Source organism: Lonchura striata, chromosome 5 (assembly GCF_046129695.1).
Source record: "Lonchura striata isolate bLonStr1 chromosome 5, bLonStr1.mat, whole genome shotgun sequence".
NCBI classification, from domain to species: Eukaryota; Metazoa; Chordata; class Aves; order Passeriformes; family Estrildidae; genus Lonchura; species Lonchura striata.
The window spans coordinates 24,767,568-24,788,337 of NC_134607.1; the positions used below are offsets into that span (position 1 = coordinate 24,767,568).

General features: G+C 39.7%; 1 protein-coding gene and 1 long non-coding RNA gene across 3 annotated transcripts in view; both read right to left on the bottom strand.

Moving 5' to 3' along the window:
* MRTFA (myocardin related transcription factor A) overlaps positions 1-2,342 on the bottom strand; it is a 74,377-nt gene extending 72,035 nt beyond the window's left edge. Inside the window, exon 1 of one of the 2 annotated variants that reach the window (XM_077783413.1) lies at positions 2,254-2,342. The gene's annotated coding sequence lies outside the window, so the exon portion shown is untranslated. The remainder of the gene's footprint in view (positions 1-2,253) is intronic. The other variant, XM_031507180.2, reaches the window with a different exon arrangement.
* A 115-nt stretch (positions 2,343-2,457) lies between these two features.
* Positions 2,458-20,611, bottom strand: LOC144246318 (uncharacterized). Its single transcript, XR_013340003.1, has 3 exons — positions 20,504-20,611; positions 12,290-12,353; positions 2,458-2,515 (listed from the first exon to the last, which is right to left on the bottom strand). It is a non-coding gene; the product is annotated as an uncharacterized LOC144246318 (long non-coding RNA).
* Between the last annotated feature and the right edge of the window lie 159 nt (positions 20,612-20,770).

Here is a 20,770-nt window from a genome sequence, read left to right on the forward strand (position 1 = left end):
GCAAATAACCATATTTCAACAGCACTTGTCATTCCCATAATACTTTAATGAATGTACACATAAACAACACATAACAAAATACTGCAGCCTAGGACAAGAGAGCATTGTGTACCTCCTGTGTACCTCCAAAGATAAGGAATATTCAGATAATCTAGCTCAGGGACTTTGGACTTTATGCCTCGCCTGAAAAACTGCCCCTCCAGCAGTAAAATTCCCACTATTGTGCTAAGCCCTGATAAAGAATCAGCTCTGAAGAGGCCCAAATAATGAGTCATTTCCGGGAATATCCTAATTTTATTTGACAAAAGATAGGGGCAGAGGTGTTCTTTTTCAAATACTTTAAAAGTACCGCTCTATTTTACCTGTTCCAGTCAAGCAGATTTGCAGCCCACAATGATACTGCTTCAAAGCTGAGTCCATAAAAATAACATTACTCAGATAAAGGAAAATAATCTATTTCTGTTAAATATTCCTGAAGTACCAATTTTTAAACTTATCCAAATAACTGAATCCTGTAAAGACTTTACCGTCCCTATGCCAGAATATCCTTTCCTCTGACTATAACAATACCATTCAAAGTGCTGTCACAAGTTTCATTTTCTGAAATGTACTCTTATCTGTTCCCAGCACTAGTATCCTTTTTCCAGTGGCATCAAATATAATCTCCCTCCTCCCACTTCAGGACCCTTGATCAGGTCTTATGGGCTAAGAGAAGAACCCTGCTTCCAGACAAATCATAATGTCACTAGCTGTCAGGTGCTGGAAACAAATGCCCATATGCTTTTCCCATGTTCCAGCTCTCTATCAGTTTTACTACTATCTCAATTAAATACTGTTTGAAATCTCTCCTTGCTTTCATAACCATAAAATGCCCAAGTCCACCACTAGTTGAGATATGCTTAGATCACAGTCTACCTTGCTGACTGACATTCCAATTTTCTTCTATTTACCATCACCACCTTTATCTCCATCTATTGTATTTTATTTTAGAAGACTGCAAATATAAAGGACAAATTTTTTTTTATTCTGTTATTGTCATTTCTATCTTCTCCGTATTTTTTGTAAATCTGTGATCACATAATGATGGCATAACATATATGAATGAAGAAACTCTTTTTAATCTCCTAAAAACCCAACACTTTGGATTTAAGTTAATCAATTCTTCCAAACTGCAAAATATCAATACACCATTCAGAAAAAGGCATGGCCATTTTCTAGATATAAAGATCTAGATGTTAAGTGAGGTACCCCTTCAATCCAAATTACTGTACTTCAGTGCACATATTCTAAATCACTTAACCAGAAGCATTATGTTTTGGCTATAAAGCCACCCTGGAGCTCCCCAGCATTTCTCATGTGCTGTGTCATGCAACTCCATCATGTCTAACACTAAGGCACACAGGACTTGACCACACTCAAATCCACAGTACCCTGCATATGACAGTATGAATTCAGACCGCAGTAAGGCCCTTATACCACCAAGATATACCCCAGAAGATGGAGTGAAGGGAAATCACCAAAAGGAATTCATCAACAGAAGCCACCGCTTATCAAATGGTTTCATCACTCTCACAGGATGAGGCTGAACATGCAAAGGCTTTCATGGCAGCTTGGTGATCCTGAGCTTCAGACAGTTAACAGCCTTCCAAAGCCAAGAATTCTGGTCACTGAGTAGCTATATTGCCACTATATTGTAACTGACTATATAGTTGCCCATAAGATACCTGCAAGTTGATAGACATGCAGGTATTCTCACTCTAGGATCAAAAAGCCTACTGGAACACTTAATTTTGAACTCTAGTTCTTGTTTCTCCTTCCAGGAAGTCTGAAAGAACCTTTCAGACATTTGCAGTGAGAAAGTTACTCATCCTTGGCAAGTGCAGACCAAAGTGACAAAAAAAAAAATCTACAGATGGCTACAGTCTGAAGGTGAGCTAAGACTTCCTCTGACTGTCTCAGTTTTGCACAACCTAGTCACCACAAAGTACAGGGAAGCTTTTTCTGGTTTTCACCTAAAATAATAACATAAAGCATTTATCTCTGGAGCTCTGTGAAACTTCCAAAGCTACTAACATCAATCCTTCCAACTGAACAGTGTAAATACATTTTGTGAACTCTGGATCATTAGTTTTTCCTACCAAAAAAGACCATAGTAAAAAGCAATAGAAAGCAGACCTGTTATCAGAACATCTACCGTGACACCACCATTTGGTGAGGACACTACATGAGACAGGAGCACACTGCACCACTTACCATTCTTCCTTTCACTGAGTGGGGGGAGGTTGGGGTTCCGGCCATGATGGAGGCTGAGGGTCAGCTCGGGCTGCAGGGAGAGCTCCTGCAGCTCATTGGCAACAGCTTCGCTCTGCGGGCTGGGGGCCGCCGAAAGGGACACCAGCACCGGCTCATCGTCATTTTCGCCAGCCCCTCCTCCGTCCAGCCCATTTCCAGCAATGACGGAAGGGGGCAGGCACACCACCCCGGAGAAATCCACTTTGGCTTTCGTGATGGCAACCTGCAAGACAAAACAGCAAAAAATAGACCATAAATCTCACATGAAAGCCTTAGCCATATGTCCAGTTCATCATGGTGTCCTCCATGCTATAGAGAAACAAATTGAGTTTGTGTGACCATCATCAACTGAAATCCAATGAAACTTGCTCAACTCAGCAGCTTAAAACCTTGAAAAAACCTCCAACAGCATCACCACAGAAACCACTGATGAAACTACAGATGATTATAATTTTCTTATAAAGTATGAGAACATTCTCAATTTTTGGTATTTTAGGAACCCAGTCTTGAGAAGAACAGATTGATTCACTCCAGTGAAGTCAGTCTATTTGGAACCTTGTTGAACTCTTGAATACTGCCCTTTATATCAACAATAGTGTTTTAACAACAGTCGATTTGAAATCCAGGCAGGTAAAGTAATGCTTCATAATAAACCTGGCAGGACAGCTGAGTACAACAAATGAGGATTTTCAGATAAAAATCCACTGCATTTCAAAAAATTATTTTGTTCCATTCTATCCTCTCCATTCACAATCAGTGAAAGTGAATAAAAGAAAAATATTCCACATAAACAAAAAAGCTTTTCTGTTTTAAACCTCAGCTACTTTAACCAAAATGTGCAACATACAAAGGGGTTTAATGAAATAAGTAATTTTAAAACATTTTATTGTATTTCCATAATTCTTTAAATAAGTATTCAAAAGCCACTTCTTTGTTCAAATTAAAATTCTTTTCTGTTCAGTAATTTAAACAGAAACAAACCAGCTGTAAGTCTCCAGTGAAATGGTTACTGTGTCAACATTTAAACAATAATGGACATTATACAAGGGCAATCATACTTGGTTTTAATTAATGAGGACAGAAGGCTCCTGCATGTTAGAATACTGCTGTTTCAACCTGGAAGACTCGGTTGCGCTGTTGTAAAAGGTACTTGCAGATGCTAATTTTCAACTTCAAAAAGATGCCGTAAAGCAAAGTCAAGACCACCAGGAAAATCCTCCAGAAACTAATCAAAAAGCATAAATTGGAAACAAGGATTTTAGCAATACAGATTTTATTAAGTATTCCCGACTTAACACTCATAATTAACCTGGATGAGTGTGACAACATCAACACATTAATAGCTGACAAAAGAGTTCAAATAGTCACTTTCCCCACTTGCATACTTCAGTTAATTAGCACCATTTGTTCTGTAATATCCAGAACAAAGTTATAAACAGTACAAAAATTTGTTTCAAAAATTTTGTCAGTGTATATTTAAGACAACAATACAAATTCACTGGTAATGAAGCCGTTATTTCATCCACGTTGTCATACATTCATTCCCAAGACCCTATGTCATGATCTGAAGAGAAGCAAAGAAAAGAAGGGTGGAGAAAAAAATTAGAAAACAACAAAAACCACCAACTGAAGCTGGTGCTTGTTAAAACTAAACAAATGAGACTGAGCCAAACCTTACTGCCATATGAAGTATTTGCTTTTACTTCAGTTAACATCTGGCTAGAAAGTGCCTACTCCTTCCTTGATATTTTTCCTGTCCAAAGCAAACATGAAACCATATCAATTTGAAAGACTGTAACGGTAATCTGAAAAGAGAAAAAATTAGTATCATGCCCTTCTCTTAATAATTAATAGAGAAAACCTGAAAACACACACCCTTAAACCACAGACTTAACAGAGTTTGGTACACTACAACAACCTTTGCAAAGGCTGGAAAGAGTTAAAACACAAGTCATAACAGTTGGCCTCAGGCCCTGTCCCTGTAGGATGGGAGACCTGTGGAAAGGGGCTAAATGGCAGAGTAATTGCCCAGTCAGGAGGCTGGCTGGTAAGGGCTGCTGTCACCCAGTTAGAGGAGCCAAAGCCAATGTGCTTTATGGAAGGAGATGTACCAGAGACATCACACCTTGCCTAGCTCCACATGGTGATCAGATCATGCGGAAGCACAAGTGCAGCCAGGCCTGAAATCACAGACAGGTGACAGACATATCTAATATTCACCCCACAAGGATAGGGAACAGCAGAATTCTCAACCTTCCCTCCTCAACCTACCCTGGAAAATAGAGATTTTCTTCCTCTTCCCAAAAGGGAAGAAAAACATGTCTCAAATATGCAAAATCTGCTCCAATTAGGTAAACAGAAAATGTCCTTAGGAACTTCAAACATACTGGATTTTCTTCTGAAGAGGAATTTATAACGTGCACAATGAACTAGGATAATCACATTTCAAAACACTTTAACAACAGTGTTATAAAATAGAATCTATGTCCCTAATCAGTATATTGACATTAGCCAGACTACTGAAACTGTATCATTTATGGAAAAGGAGTGTACCAAGCCACAGTAAAAGCAGCGCAGCAGAGCCAGCTACAGCACAAGGAGCAAGAGACCCATGCTCACACACCCTTTTGCTATGTGACCTTGAGCAACACCACACCAAAGGGTGTGAATTGGTATTGAGATTATAAACCAGAGTTTCTCCATTAAATTGTCCGATGCAACTTCATCACAGCAGCTGGACTATCTAGAATTGCACCTGGACCTGCACATTTCCTAACTCATGCAGAAAAAAGACACAGATGGAAGGTATGTTAATCCTAGTTGGCACATCAGTCAGTGTTTGTCCCATATCAAAGAAAACAGCTTAAGCAAACCTTGGCTTGACACTCATTCTTGCTCTGCCACTATGTCCTGAATTGTGATGGAAGTGCTGCTTGTAGAGCCATACTGTGAACTGTATCAGAAAGCTGATTCAGCTGAAATGGAATTTTTCATCTGGATTAATTCCTCTATACAAGGCACAGCTGAACCAGCATGGTACAGTGGAACACCACCACAAAATTTAAAAAAAGAAAAAATCAGTCAGTCTGGACAACAATTCTGTTAGTCCAAGCAGAGCTGCAGCTCAAAGGAAACAAAACTGGGATGAACCATTATGATCAATTAAAATACATTTGGTAAGCCTGTCTTCTCCTTCCTCCACATCACCTCCCACTTCAGGCACAACACTCTGCAATGACACACAATAAACCAGGTAAAACTGGTAAAAGCCAGTCTTCTAGTTCACACTCCAGCTAAGTCGAGTCCCTGGTGCAGTTCCCTGTGCAGTATCACCAGCGCTTGTGCCAGCTGAGGACAGAACCAGCTGATACCATCAGTACATCCAAACATCCAGCCTCTTCCAAGAGAACTCTTTTTCAAATCAGTGCCAAGATTTGGTATGGAACACATCCCCACAATTAAAAAAAGCCATCCAGTCCTCAAGACTACAATAAAAGCTATAATTGGATGAGTTTGATTTAAATATGTTCAATTACAAGTCTGATGAGGGCAGAGAGGGATTTAAAAGATGCTTTGAGGATTTATAAACATTCATGCTACAGTATTTGGAAGCCCTGTGAAAGACGTGGAATCCTTTTCTGCAAACCAACACAAGTCTGTTTCTAGACTTCCCAGACAGTTATATCACTCTATAACTGTCATTGTAGAATGATCAATCAGATAGCTACACACATTAATATTTAGAACCTAATTAAATTTTTAAATGTTTGTTTTCCTGTCATTTCCAACCAGACTAGAAACTTTCCCATAAAGAAATGTGCCATGCCATGATCTTTAAGTGAGTCATCCAGAAGCTGATGGACAGTATTAAGAGCTAGTATTTCTTATCCTCTGTAAGGGTTTCAGAGTAAGTACTCTTATGGATTTGTATCTGTTGCCTTACCAGGCAAAAACTTTCTATCATGGCATTTTTCTACTTTTACACCAGCTGTTTCTGGGACAAAGAGTGGCTGTGATACCACAGATGTTCTACAGCAGTAACATCAGCTTAAGCAACCTTTAAGTTCTCCACTGTCCAGCTACTCAATTCTGTCCCTACACTGCCCTTTCTTTGACTGAGGAATCTATTTAGCTGAAAACCAGACTTTTTTTTTTTTCCTGGGTATTCAATAAAATCGCTTCCCCAGTTCATTGCTAACTACACGCATAGCTGTGTCACCACAGTGCATGTGTCCATACCCAACATAAATGCTGGATAGATTAAATCATTTAATAATGTCTTAAGATGACTGCTACCAAAAGTAGCCATCCTGATTTCTTTTTTACTTCCTTGTGCCTTATTCTCCCTTAGGATAACCAAGTTTTTGTGTGTCTGGCTGGCATTGCCAGATCAGCAACAGATGCAGATTACAACTAGTAGTGTGTGTGTATGTGTATGTGTATGTGTATGTGTGTGTGTGTGTGTGTGTGTGTGTGTGTGTGTGTTTTTATGACCAGGTCAAATGGAACACACATCAGTTCCTTGATCTGGTTCAGCCTGTGCTGGCTGACAGGAGGTGAGGAACAAGCAGGCTGAACTGCTCCTTTTGTTGGCAGTGCCAGTTTAGTGTCTAACCAGAGGATGTGGTTGTATGATACAGCTAAATTGGTCTAAGATGGCTCTTGGCAAAGGGAAGGTCTTGGATGCATGTCTTTGTTGCTTCCCTATGCCAACACTGGTGCTTGTCTACCCTTATGATGAAATGATTAATGGAGCGAAAATGACAGGAAACTAATCCTAATCCCTTATCCCACTCCCAGTTTACCTTTCACTAGTTTACTGTTGGTCAGAAGGGTTTCCATTCTGTCTGTGTCTGTCTATTTTGTTTCCCTCTCACCTCATGGGCTTTGAGCTATCCTTCAGTGATCCTGGATCAGCAACTTTAACAAAAAAAAGTTCTCTTAGTAATTCTGTCATATGGTAAATGTAAAGCAGAATACTGTTTTTCCAATGACCAAGATAATCAGGTTTCCTGTGTGTTTACTGTGATACGGTGTTGCAATGGCAAGAGGATGCACTTAAACAGGTAGCATTTAAAACAAGCTTCAGAGCAGTGTAGTCTTTATAGTTTGCAGGTTTGATAAAGGGAATATTTCTTAGAAAATTCTTTATGGCTGTCATTCTTAGTCTTACACCTTGTGCAAAACTGACTCTGTCTTGTTTGTCTATCTGAAATTAAAGTGTTTAAATGCCTTCAGAAGTTAGAAATGGATAAAGATTAGTTATTATTTACAAGCAATGTCCGCTGTATCTCTTGAGCAGATCTGTGTCCTCCCAGGTGTAATGGTTCATGCTTGTATTGTTGTGACAGCAGTTTTGTGTCTTATAGCAACATAACTTAAAAACTCCTGGCTCCTGAGAGCATGCTATTGCCCCTACATGATTTTGGGAATATTCAGATACTCGTGGTATAATTAAGATCTTGACAGTGAGTATTTCAATGAACCAAGGACTATCATCCTTCCCATACATGAAAACTTAATAACCAGAGTCAAACATAGAGAAATTTTAACTTAAAATTAAAACATACATGAAATTTTAAAATACGTGACTAAAAATCAGAGAAGCACAGGGAAAAGAACACAAAACACATGCAAATCCCAAATCAAGAAAGGACACCTCTCTAAACAGCTTTCCCTTGTTTGCATTGTAGGACCAAGTTGCCAGGGCAATAGCAATTTCCTACTGATTTAGGAATTGCTAAGCAACCTCTAGCACCTAACAGCAACAGCATGTGTGTGCAGCTGGGCTATTTTGAGTAGACAGGGCATTTTTTTATTTTAAACTTATGAGCAGCCTTTTGTTAAATTATCATGCCAACTGAGATCAGCCAGCCAAGAGGCAACCCTGGGGCAAAGTGGCTCTAAGTGGACAAATCTTTGAAATTAGTGAGAACACTGGAAGAGAATGCCATGACACATCCAAAAGCAACTATATCCCCCAGGTCATCACAAACTAAAGTAACCCAGGAGAAGTGAAGTTTACAGCAGGCAGAAGCAGAGGCTCTGCATTAGCTTGAGAAGTTGTAACAATCAGAATGAGAGATATCTCTCAATATCAAAGTAACCAACAGGAAGACCTACAAAGGTGTTATTTCATTTCCTGTCAGTCAGCTTAACTTAGGCACACATTAACTTAATGTTGGCAGAATTATTTCTCCAGTTAATTGAGAGCCAACATGATGACACTGCCCATAAAGAATATACAATAGAGTCAGCAGTGAGGCAAACATGACAAAGATTGTATCCTGGAAGAGATGCAGTCTTGATGACTTCAGGAACCACTAAGTTAAGAAGCTAAACTATGCAGACCACTAAAAAGAGGCCACCTTAGATTATGAATTTTATTTTAACACACACATTCCACATGCATTTGACTTCTGCAAAATTAATCTGTCATCAGCTTTCTTCACTTGCACAGTATTTGGAAGCAGGGATGGACAGAGGGGCAATTGCACTCAAAAAGTAACCAAATTCATTCTGGATTAGAAGCAGTGATTCGGAGGTGTAAGTTGTCCATGATCACAAGCCACTACACTGCAGAGTCTGTATTATAAAGGCAAAGACTGCAACACATGAGAATGAAGACACTGGTAAAACACAATGAGTACAGCTTTATCTGAGCTAAAGAACCCAAATCTGTATGTGTGCTGTGCCAATAACACTGCAGTAACAGAGGCTATCTTTGAATCTTCACCATCTCTTTCTGCTAACACCTCCAGCAAATCTAGCAGTACAAGAATCAAAATATGCTTGGGCCAGCAAGAAATGTTATCAGACAAAAGGCATGAGCAGATGTATAGAGTTGTGAGGACTTGAGGAAGAAAATATGCACATCTAGTGCAAAGCAATCAACTGCATCATTTGTGCTGTAGACAAACACAGCCTTTCACATGATTTTAACAACCACTCATCAATTATGGTATTTCTCAAGCCCTAAATATTTCCTTAATAAAATATTAACATTTGCTTCACTCCATCCAGCAGTGATAGAAAGTTTTTAAGAGGTCTTGGAAAATCATCAATAAACATTCATTTCTCAAAGCCACAAACAGCAACCTAAGAAATGTAATTTGACATTCCAGCTATTTTTTAAGAAATATTTTTCATTCTTCAATATGTATTTGGAGGAACTTTGTGGCTTTCAAGCCCATGGAACTTTGGGTACACAGAGAACTGATAATAGAAAGCTAGTTTGGAGATTAGCAATTATATTCAGAACAAACAACCCTTGCTGGAAAAAAAAAATGAACTCTCCACCGATTTCTGAAGTTACTACTTTAGTTCAAAGCATGAATGAGGACAATATTCTTCTAATTTCAGAGGATGTTAAGCCTCAAACTAGTTAAGTCCTTTATAGACACCTAATTCTCTCATATCACTCAGACTGTTAAATGAACAATCTAGTTTGTGAGACTAAAGATGACAGCTACTGAAGAAATAACAGGTTTTGCTGAAGTTCAGAGAACAAAAGAGCAAAAAAATGTCATGTTCAGGTGTCATGTGTCAGTGGGTACATTAATGTATTTTAGGCCTTGGTCACAATAGAGTTCAACATCATAACTGAAAGAAGAATTCAGCCTACAGCTATCAAGCTGTTGGTTCCTGTTGCTTTCCTTTTGACTGATCTAATGATTGTGCACCCATGGGGTGACTCAGGTCAGCTGAACCAGCAGACTCTGTGAAACATCAGAAGCCATTTTTTTCCGGATTAGTCGGCTGGCTGGCTATGCCCCGTGGCTGCACAATCACCAGCTCTGATGCAAAGGAAGAAGCAGGAGTGCAAGGCTGTGCAGAGGCTTGACCTGCCTTTACAAGAGCAGCACACTGAAAGATTAACTTAACTGTAATGTCAAAGAGCACACTCAAATATCTAGCAGCAATGCCAACTTAGGCAGCCTGCTACACATTCCCACTCTCATACCTTCCTCATTGTGAGACCAGCATAAATCTCACAGAGACAACATGTACTGGACCAGATGAAAAATAATCTAGAGAAAAACACTTCTTTCCAGGAGGATGTGTTCCCCAGAGTGGCTCACCATGGCCACAAAAACAGCTATGCCAGCAAAACAGAGGGAGCTGAGAAAGGGAGCAAGCTGTTTGAGCCTGCACTGCTGCCAAAGAAATGCATGATGAACTGCAGTGTGTTTAGAACAGGACTGCCTGCTTTCCACCACCTTCTGACTGGCTGGCTTCCTTGCAATCACTGTCTGAGGCATCTTCTAAAATTTCCTTCATGTTAAAAGCAAGGCATTCCTCCTCACCCCAAAGGAGCAAGCAGTGGAAGCAATAGATTCAGCCAGCAGCAAAGGCATGTGGGGGTGCATGCCAACAACCCATGGAAGCAGGGAGGCTACAGTAACTAGAAAATGGAATTCTGATGATCTGCAGCCAGATGTGAGCTTTGACTTGGAAATTCACAGCTAAACAAGTACGAAGGAACTCCTGCTGAATATGGATTTAGAGCAGACTGGAGTGAGAAAGTCAACGGTCAAGAAAAGCAGAGAAAGTAAGGCCTCAGAAGAAACAATACACTTTCAGACAGAAGAATTGAAATTTGGGTCTAGAACTGAATGACACAGGGCATAATAAAGTGCTGACTTAGGCAAGGAAGGAAAGACAGCTCAGGGAACAAATCTAGACTAAAATAAAAGAAAATAATTTTTTTAATTTATAACAGCAAAGGAAGAATTAAAACAACGATAAAGTAGTTAAATTTCAGTCAGTTCAGTTCCTGGCATAAGCACTCATTGCAGCAAAAAGCAGCAGGCAAAACTGCAAAACTTTAGAATCTTAATGATTTTTTGGTAAAGTTTTTTGGCAACTTACTTTTGTGTGTCTGAGGAAGTAGTTTTATAATTTATCTAATTCAGTCTGATCACAGGCTGTGACTGAGATTGTATGTCCATATTGTACCACCTCACCACAATTTTAAATTCTCGCCTCCTCTCCTTCAAGCAGTGACTCTGCAGCCATAAAGCAAGTCAATTCAGCCTGCTGTTCTGATGGAAAGCTACACCTTGAAACATGCTTGTTTTCCCATTGTGATACCAATCTGAACCCTGCAACCATAGATTCCTCAGATCTCATTAAAAACAAACAAAAAACCAATTAAGAAAACCCCTAAACCAACAAATAAAGAAAAAAGAAAACAGGGAGCAAGACACATTGAAAAATGACAGCTTTTAGTTACTTCATGTGAAGTACAGTGGAAAACCAAAGCGAAACAGTCTACAAGAAGTTTTCTGACTCCAGTGACATTCTTTAGTCATGACAGTATGAAACTGTCTACAAAAATTAAACCAATCTGAAATGGTTTTCTCTCTCCTCCCCATCAATGGACACTCAGTGTGAAATTCAAATTTTTTTGCATTTATTGGCATCTTCTAATGAAGTTACCCTACATGATATTCATAAAGTGGAAGGTTCAGCAATTGATTTACTAGATATTCTGTTCTCTTTTCCCCTTACAACAGCTGACTTTCCACCCTTGGACTTCCCCACTATTGAAAATAGGTAAGAATTTTCTTCAGTGATTCATAGAGAAGCTAAGACAAATATTATTGCCTTGTTTAAACTAACTAGTTTATTGAAAAGAAGTAGCAAGTACTCCGTAACATGGAAATATAAATGTGAGTAAAGAGCATGATGTAGAGATGGGTGAATCAGAATTGCTGCTGTTCTTTGCCAATTCAAAGGATACCAAATTCAATTGCTTCTTTCTTTGAAAGAAGTCTTACTAGTTGCTCAGCAGCATAGAAAAGTGCACACATGTGCTGTTTATACTCTTGACACTATGAAGTCCTTGCTGCACAGCTGTCACACTAACAAATTCAAAATATTTTATCTCTAAACAATGCTATCCCTCACTTTCAGTGACTATAAGCAATTTTCATATCAAAACCTAAGAACAAAAGGTGCAGACTAAAGACAGAAAAAAGAACACAACACATACCCTACTCACAGTTCCCACAGACAAATCCAGCTCACTTCCATGCCAGCAGCTCTCTCTTCAGTCACTGAAAGAGAAAACAGGACACAAATACTCAGAGATTTAAAAACAAACAACCAAACAAGACCAAACACAGCCCATTTTCTCCTTTAAGAGTAAGGTGCAAAGTCTTTTATCCGGGATTCTTTTTAAATAGAATCTATCATTCAGTTGGTACACACTACAGAAGCTGGATTGAAATACCATCAGGACTGCCACGCTGGTATTCACACACCATGCTACTTGCAAAGCAGAACTTTTATTTTAGGACTGCTGCTTTGTCAGTTCTGAAGAATGCATTGTTTGAGATCTACTAAGGCAGAATATTCACCAACCAATATATTCAATTTTCTAGTCCCTCTACTGAAATCATTCTTAAACATTGGATAGTAGAACTTGGGAACTGTTACAACTAGTTTATGACACCAGATTATCCATCCACACAAAAACAGGGAAAAGATAAAAGTACATTACAGAGATCTGTCAAGACAGCAACAGGAATCCCATTTTGGAGGAGGGGGAAAAGAACCATGCCAGGCACCTTAAAAACTCAAATATATTGAAGTAACACACCATTTTCTTTGGCAACACAGTTCTAAAAGGCAAACACAGTTCTAAAAGGCATTCTAGTTAGCAGTACCTAACTAGAAAATAATTACTTCAGAGGCTGTGGAAGGCTGTTGTTTCAACTGGCAATAAAAAGGGTCAGAAGTTGCCATATGTTTACTCCTACTTCCGTAGCCACCTTTAAAAAAAAAACACATCATAAAAGTTTCCACTCCATTTTCTCCTCCAAATTTTTCAGACTTTAAGGTTTCCTAGACATCAGAAGCACAGAATTGCAGTCAAAATGCCATAATATTTTGTCAAGAAGATAAAATAAAAAAGAAACAGGCATCTCCCTAAATACAAATTTCAGACCAGATGAACTTTGGACAAGATTATTAGCATAGTTCCACTGAAAAGGAAAACAAATAGTTAAAAAAATAGTATAAGCTATCAACTATTTCAACATCAGGAGGAGTAAGATCAGTTACACTGATTAGTCTCAATGCTTGAATAATAAGCGTAACACAAAATGTGAGTTTCCTGATCTCCAGCAAATAAAATAATTTTATTCTGTTTAGAAGGAGCTACAAGTAATGAATTGGACACTGCTTGGCCCACTTTCCTCCACTAATTTGAAGGAGAAGGGATTTACAATACTGGTACCAAAGGGAAAATATACAACAAGAAAGGACACCACTACTTCAGAAAATTCTCTTACAGAGAATATTCCTATTCTTCTCTCAATAAAGTGTGCCAGTACACATTAATCATGGCTCTATCACAGAAGCAAGGAGTCATTCTGCCACCTCTCACAGTATTTGTCATCAAGTCAATATTTTAAATTACTTACAACTACTTAATTTGAGAACCCATAATAAGTAATTATTTTTCTTTAATAATGCAGTCAGTGATACAACTGTAATTATAACATAAAAATGATGCAAGACTACACAATGAAGTATATACTTACAATGTACTTTTTACAGAATTTCAGATCCTAGATTCCCTAACAGGCAAGGCAAAAAGGCCTCAAGAAGTCAAGGAAAGTCTTCCACAAAGATAGCAAACAATTAACCAACGTTAATAGTTTACTATTCCAACATGATGAACAAGGTACCCGAGAATTTAACAAAACAATTTTGCTGGAACATTCTTCTTGACAGCATTAAGCACATAATATCACAATTTAGTTGTGATGATATTGGTTCTTTAAACCACAAATTATAAGTGAGTGAAATTTATCCATATATTAAATCTCTACTTCAGTGCAAGTTTTTGGCATAGTTTGCTTTTGAGTGGAATTTTTATATTTAAGTTTGCTGTTATTTTGGGATTTTTTTTTTTTTTTTTTGGAGACTCAGGTATCCCTGAAACCACTTTTCACAACAGGGAAGTGTGCAAAAGTTAGAAATGGCATTTCATTTGAAGACTTCTGCTGGCCAATCACTCATTTCCAGTAATCTTGGTTCACTGAATATTATCTTCCAATTAAGGATTGCAACAGCACTAATAAAGCTGAACAATCGCCATGCTGCTCTATTTAGTTTCCAGCACCTAAGATCCATGTTCTCCAGAGTCTCAGTTGAGTCAAGACAGGTCCAACAATAAGTTTTTTCTTGATCTGCCTGTCCTGATATAGGGAATCTGCTCATTTTCTACAAAAGTGAAATCCCATAACCAATCAAAATAATCTCTGTATTTTCTTCAGTGCATTTTTTTCCTTGCCCTAGCTTATTTACCTCTCCTGGCTTTCCAGCACTTCCATTAGCCTTATCAGGTGCCCAGAGATCCCTGTTCTCCCACCCATCACACACTTCTTACTTTCTCTACTAAGAACTAAAGTTGTATTCCAGATACTCTGGCCAATAAAAGGTCAACTTTAAAATTTTTTGTCTAATTTGCCAACAAAGTTCCTGCTCAGCCTGAGACAGTTAAAGTATTGCATCCTGCAATTTACTGCTTGGTCATCTGAACCCCAAATAGGAGATAACTGGCTTGCAACAGGCATGAACAGTCTTTTTTTTTTTTTTTTTTCCCTAATATGTGTGTGCTATTAAGCTAAGAGATGCTGCAGATATAACATATTCCTATCTTTATTCGTATTCACTCACTCCATAGAATTTCAATCCAGCTTCAAGATGAAACAACAGAAAACCTAGACACACCCTGCCTTCAAAATTAACAAGCCAAACTTCACAAATATTTAGCAGAACAGCCTTACAACTGTAATGAAAGACAAGCTCTTTACTGTTCCTTCTATGCTGCAGTGAATGAGCAAAGATTAATCTGATAACTGAAACATTTTTCTGGCAAAATTCCAGTTAAACTGCTTTTGCTATTCTTTGCCCACAGCACAATCAAAACATTCCTCCAACACTCCTTTTTCCTCTCACTACAGCCAATACAGGCAGAACTCTACTGTCCTAGATTTTCTGAAGAAAAAATAGTGTCATTTCTAAGAAATGCAGAAGTCTCATCTTGCTGATAAACTTCTCCATCCAATGGAAAAGTCTGTATGTCAGTGTTTACGTGTTAAAGCCAAATGGCTGCTATTCGAGTGATTACAATGGCTTACTGCCTTCACTGGTGACTTGGGAGTTTCGGCATGCCTGAACAACACAGAAACTCTCTGACGTGACTCGGAACTCAGATCGGAACACAGCGATGCAGAATTCATATCCCACCCTTCCAGCACCCAGACTGTCTGTTAGATGGAGGCTTTAAAAAGACTCAGACTCAAATGATCTGCTCCTGTAAATCATATCCAACAGGACACATAAGAGCAAATTTAGAGACAGTTATATTAGGCGTAACATTAACATAGTCATACCAGTCACTCAGAGAAAGCTCTCATCTGGATGCAGGTCCATCTTACAGAGTAGAATACAAATTAAGTTACAATGTGGACTGTAATCACATTCTGCTGGGAAACAAATTATATTGCTAAAAAAATCACAAGGGAGGGCAAAACCAGTAATATTTAAAAAAAAATCATTAGAGTCTTTCAATGTTTTTCCAAAAGCTTCTGCCTGAAGGAGGAAAAGCTTCCCTGTAATTAACAGAAAGTGAATCCTGTCTCATCTTTGCTCAGAGCTGTACCATCACACATATAAACAACTGAAGAACGAACGAGTTCATCATAACATGGCTATGGTTGTGTGTAAAGGATGATCTCATCTGAGTAAGCCTAAACAGGCTGTCAACCATATGGATCACTTGTGCAATGAAGATACATCCTCAGTGCTCCACTAAACCACGGGAAGGGGAGGACTCAAGGAACCACACATCCCCTCCCCAGTGTGTCTATAACCAGTCATAATTGCTATATATTACAGGAAACATTAATTTGAGGTTGAAACAATCTGTGATGTAGACTGTCCCAGACCAAAATTAATTTCACAGAACTAGACATATCATTTCAGTCTCCTGTTCCCCTAACAGGAAGATACTCTGAAGATGATGTGCAGTCAGCACATTCATTTGCCTCACTAGAAGATGGCAAAATAGGGATGTTTCTGCACTGCTTTATGCCAGGGCCCCCTGCACTGTGATACATACACATTTCAATATGCACCCATGGCAAGCAGAGACAACAGCAGCAGCAACTCCTGACCCTGTCCAGGAGAAAGCTTTTCTTTCAGTGCCAAAAAGGCAGCATGCTGGCACATGCAGCAGCTACCATGCTTCCTCTGCTGTACTCCACAAAAACTCTACTTTTCTGGATCAGCAGGGCCCAAACAAGCTGAAAAAGGGAGCACCAGTTAATTAAGAAGGATAAGCAGAAGTAGTCGACACTCTAGTTTGTAGTAGGAGAGCAAAAGAAGATGGATGGCATGAAGGTGCAGAAATCTCCAATTAAAAGCTCAGTGTTTAGCTTTCAAGATTTAAAAAGACTTGTGACTCTTGTGACTTGTTAAATTTCACCTTCTTGAAGAGATGTTATCAATATGGCTGTGTGCCTAAATCCAGAATATTTCTTCACACAAGAATAATGATGCTGCACACACACACACACAAGAAAATGGGGGAGGGAAAGGAATGCTGCACAAACTAAATTCATAACATCAATTTCTGAAATATAAACCAAACTAATTTAAAAAATTACGTATCTTCACTAAGTGACAAATTCTAAGATTTATCTGTGTGGAAAATAAGTGTCTTGAGTAAGAAATGGGAAAGGATCAAAGGAAGTGAAATACTGTCAGCAGCCTTATTTCTTTCACATCTGAAAGCAGAGTATCAGACTGAGGGCAAACTCCTGAACAAGCTGCATGCACTGCTTTCCCTCTGCAAGGACAACCCACACTTAAAAATCTGAAGGCTCTGACTGACCAGTGTGGCACATCTAAGTCTAGTAACAAAAACTGTCCTCAGCCCAATGCCATTCATTTCCCCTGAAGAAACCACTTAAGAGTGTTTGCACCCTAGAAAGCATTCAAAGGTTGGGAGGTAGAACATACGCATTAACTACATACATAGCATCCCTGAAAAACTGAAGAATATTTGACAAAGAAATTCGTTTCTGAATTCACACAAACTCATCCATTTTATCTAACACCCACACATAAAAGAATCATCATAGGAACAACTTGAAATTATCGTTCCTTTTAGCTGTAGCTCTTACTAATGCACTCCTCCACTCCAGCTATGCATTCCTGCAGCTCTCCCCCATTTTTTATTTTGGGGGGGGGAGAGGGGGGGTCTGAGGGGGAGAGTAATCAAACATGTCCAGATTAAAAATGAGGTCCCTAACCTGACCTAGCACACAGCTCCACTGACTCCACATCACTGCTGAGGTGACAGCACATGGTGGGGTGGGAGGAAAAAGGCAAATGGGAATACGAGCTTTTTAAGACAGCCCCACCACTAAAAGAAATGTCTGTGTAACCACATCCTCTGTTTGCAGTCTCAGTTCGATTCAGCAAATATGTCCAACAGGAAATAATTAGATTTGGCTTTCCCAGAGTAGGTGTCTGACAGTTTGAGACTGCTGAACAATTGCCTTTTCTGCTTCCTCTCCAACAGTTTCTCAGGAAAAGACATTGACCCTCAGGACACAACTGATCAAAAAAAACCAAAAAAACAAACAAAAAAAAAAACCAACCAACTTTAAAGGAAAAGCTTTGTATAACTGTAATATGATTTGTTAATTATTACCACTTTTTACATGGAGGAAATCAACTGTACTCCTCAAAAGGAATCTTAATCAAATACTGAGTTATCAGTAAGTAAACAGACATTGAGATAGTCCAGTTGTATTATCTACAACACAAGGAAGGATAGCTAAGTATAAAGAGGAAAGGCAGAAGAGTGTTGGAGTTGCTATAAATCGAGCTTTTGAGGTAAAAAGCATATAAGGAGGCACTCTGCACATTCCAAATGAGTGCAACAATTAATCTTGTGATAATGTTTTGACACATCATAAGAATTCATCTGCTTTCCACTCCAACATCCAAACCTTTTTTTTTTTTTCTTATATTTCTCTCTCTAGCACAACTGCTGTTTTCACCACCAAATACCATACAGGATTTAATCATGGCTCAACAGTGAAGGAAATCCAGTTGGGATTTATATTATTATTATTATTATTATTATTATTATTATTATTGTTATTGTTATTGTTATTGTTATTATTATCATCACATTAAATAAAACAGTACTTTTATTGCCTAAACGTACATTTCACCTGGAAGTTCAAGGATGAAAGCCTGTGAAAAATGCTGCTCTTTTGCCATGCCAGTAGAAGTCAGTATAAAAAAAAACCAAAAAAATACAAGCAAGCAAACACTCCTCCTCAAACCTAAGAGTTTCCCATTATTTCATATTCAAGAGGAGAAAAAAATTAAAGACTACTTTTGGAAAAATGCCACCTTCTCTTAGTTCTACGTCAAAATGTCTTCTGTACTACCTTTCTTTGCATTTTATTGCATGATCTGCTTGTAGCCTGAAGATTTGGAAATCTTCTCCCACATGATGATAGGAGTGGATGGCCTTAATTAAACAGAAATTAAAGCTGATTCCACAACTGTTGGAACCAGTGAACACAGCACTGCTCACATTTTGTACAGAACAGTGTGATGCTCAAGAAGCTGTAACTGGCAATGTTTCACTCTTTTCCAGAAATCACATTTGGTTTCTAAATTATAAGTGAGGAAGGACTGGAAAGGGCTCAGTAAGCCAGTATCTGGTAATTAAGAAGGGCAAATTTGCCTACTTGTGGAAAGCTTAAGGCATTTGCTTTTAGCTCCGAGTATTTTTTCTCTTTCAGCAGAAAGCACGAATCTAAGGAACAGAAAAGGAGTTCACAGTCAGCTTCAGATCATACACTTATTTCAAATTCTATTATTAGATCCTATTTAATCACAACTATTAGATCACTCATTAAATCACTGCAGCAAATGGGAACAAAACGGTGTCCCTGTCATTTCATATTCAGTAATGACTGAAATATTTTTGGAAATACTTATGAAGATCTAAAGGCATTACACTTCTACCAGTTCAACAGTATGGATTTTACAGAAACCTAGTGAGGAGTTTTGTGCCAGCAACAGATATATTTTAAAATCAGTGATGAAAGTTCATTTGTATTTTTATCTGAAAACCAACACACAAGTAAAAAACACACTTCTAATAAGTCAGCTATGTCACAACTAGCCCTGATGTCAAAAACAAATTTAAAATAAAGACAGAATGTTGGGATATACACATCCAACTGAGAATAGCTACATTTTAGATTTTCCAAATATTCAAAGCAGTGTCTTCACATCCTATCAAGAAACAAAAAACACATTTTGGGTTCCAAGATACAGAAAAGAAGCTAAACAGAAACATTTTAAATGTCTTCAAAATGTATTTTCGATGGATGGCAGGTTAAAATTCACTTTCACAGCACAGGCCCAGATGATCTCTGGACAAACAATACCAGAAAGGGACTGCTATAAGCAGCAGCAAACCTGCAGCCCTTTATTCAGCTCACTCAAGGCTCGTTTTGTAAAACAGAACCACACAGAACCATATGAACACGAAGTTGCATGCTGCAGCGTACAGCTACACAGATCCAGATCATAAAGGTCTCAGGAGGATTCTATCCACAAAGACACATACAGAATTGTCAGTTTTCATCCACGATCAGGGGAAACGTAAAATTACAGTCCTCTTCGATACAAGATTTTACAGTCACAGGGAGGAAGACAAATGGCTGGAACACGCGGATATATAAGCAAATAAGCACGCAGGCACAGCATGGACAAGCATCTTCCCAGCGGGGAAAATCGACCCGCCCAAGGGAGCCCGGTGGGGCTGGCAGGTCCCAGCGGCGGCTGCCGCCCAAACCCAAACCCAAACCCCTGCGAGCCCCTGTCAGCACTGCCCGGCCTCGACCGCCGCCAAGAGCCCCAGAACCACCCCCAGCGACCCCCGAACGCCCGGGACCCTTCCCGGGGGGAGGGCGGGAGGGGCGCACAGCGCTGCGGGGCAGCGGGGACACAGCGCGGGGCTCCCAGGGGAGCGGCCGTGCCCCAGCGCGGGAGGCCCCTCGGGGCGGGCCCGCGCCCACCCTCCCTCTGTCTGCCGCCGGCGCTCCCCGAGACCGCCTCGCGGCTCCCGGCCGAGCCGGAGCTCCGCGCTCACCTGGTCACGGCTCCATCTCGCCCGAACCCGCCCGTGCCCGTCCCCGGCGGAGAAGGCGCCGCCCCCGCTCCCGCAGCCCGGCCGCGCCACCGCCGGCCGGCGCCTCGCAACCGCGGAAGCGCCCGCCCCCCGCCAGCCCCGCCAATCAGAGCGCAGAGGCGCCGGTGAGCGGCACGAGAAGCGACCAATGGACCGCGAGCACCTGGGGAAGCGAACGGGAGCCAGGGGCGTGCGCCGCCTGACTGACGGGGCGTGCAGCCAATGGGA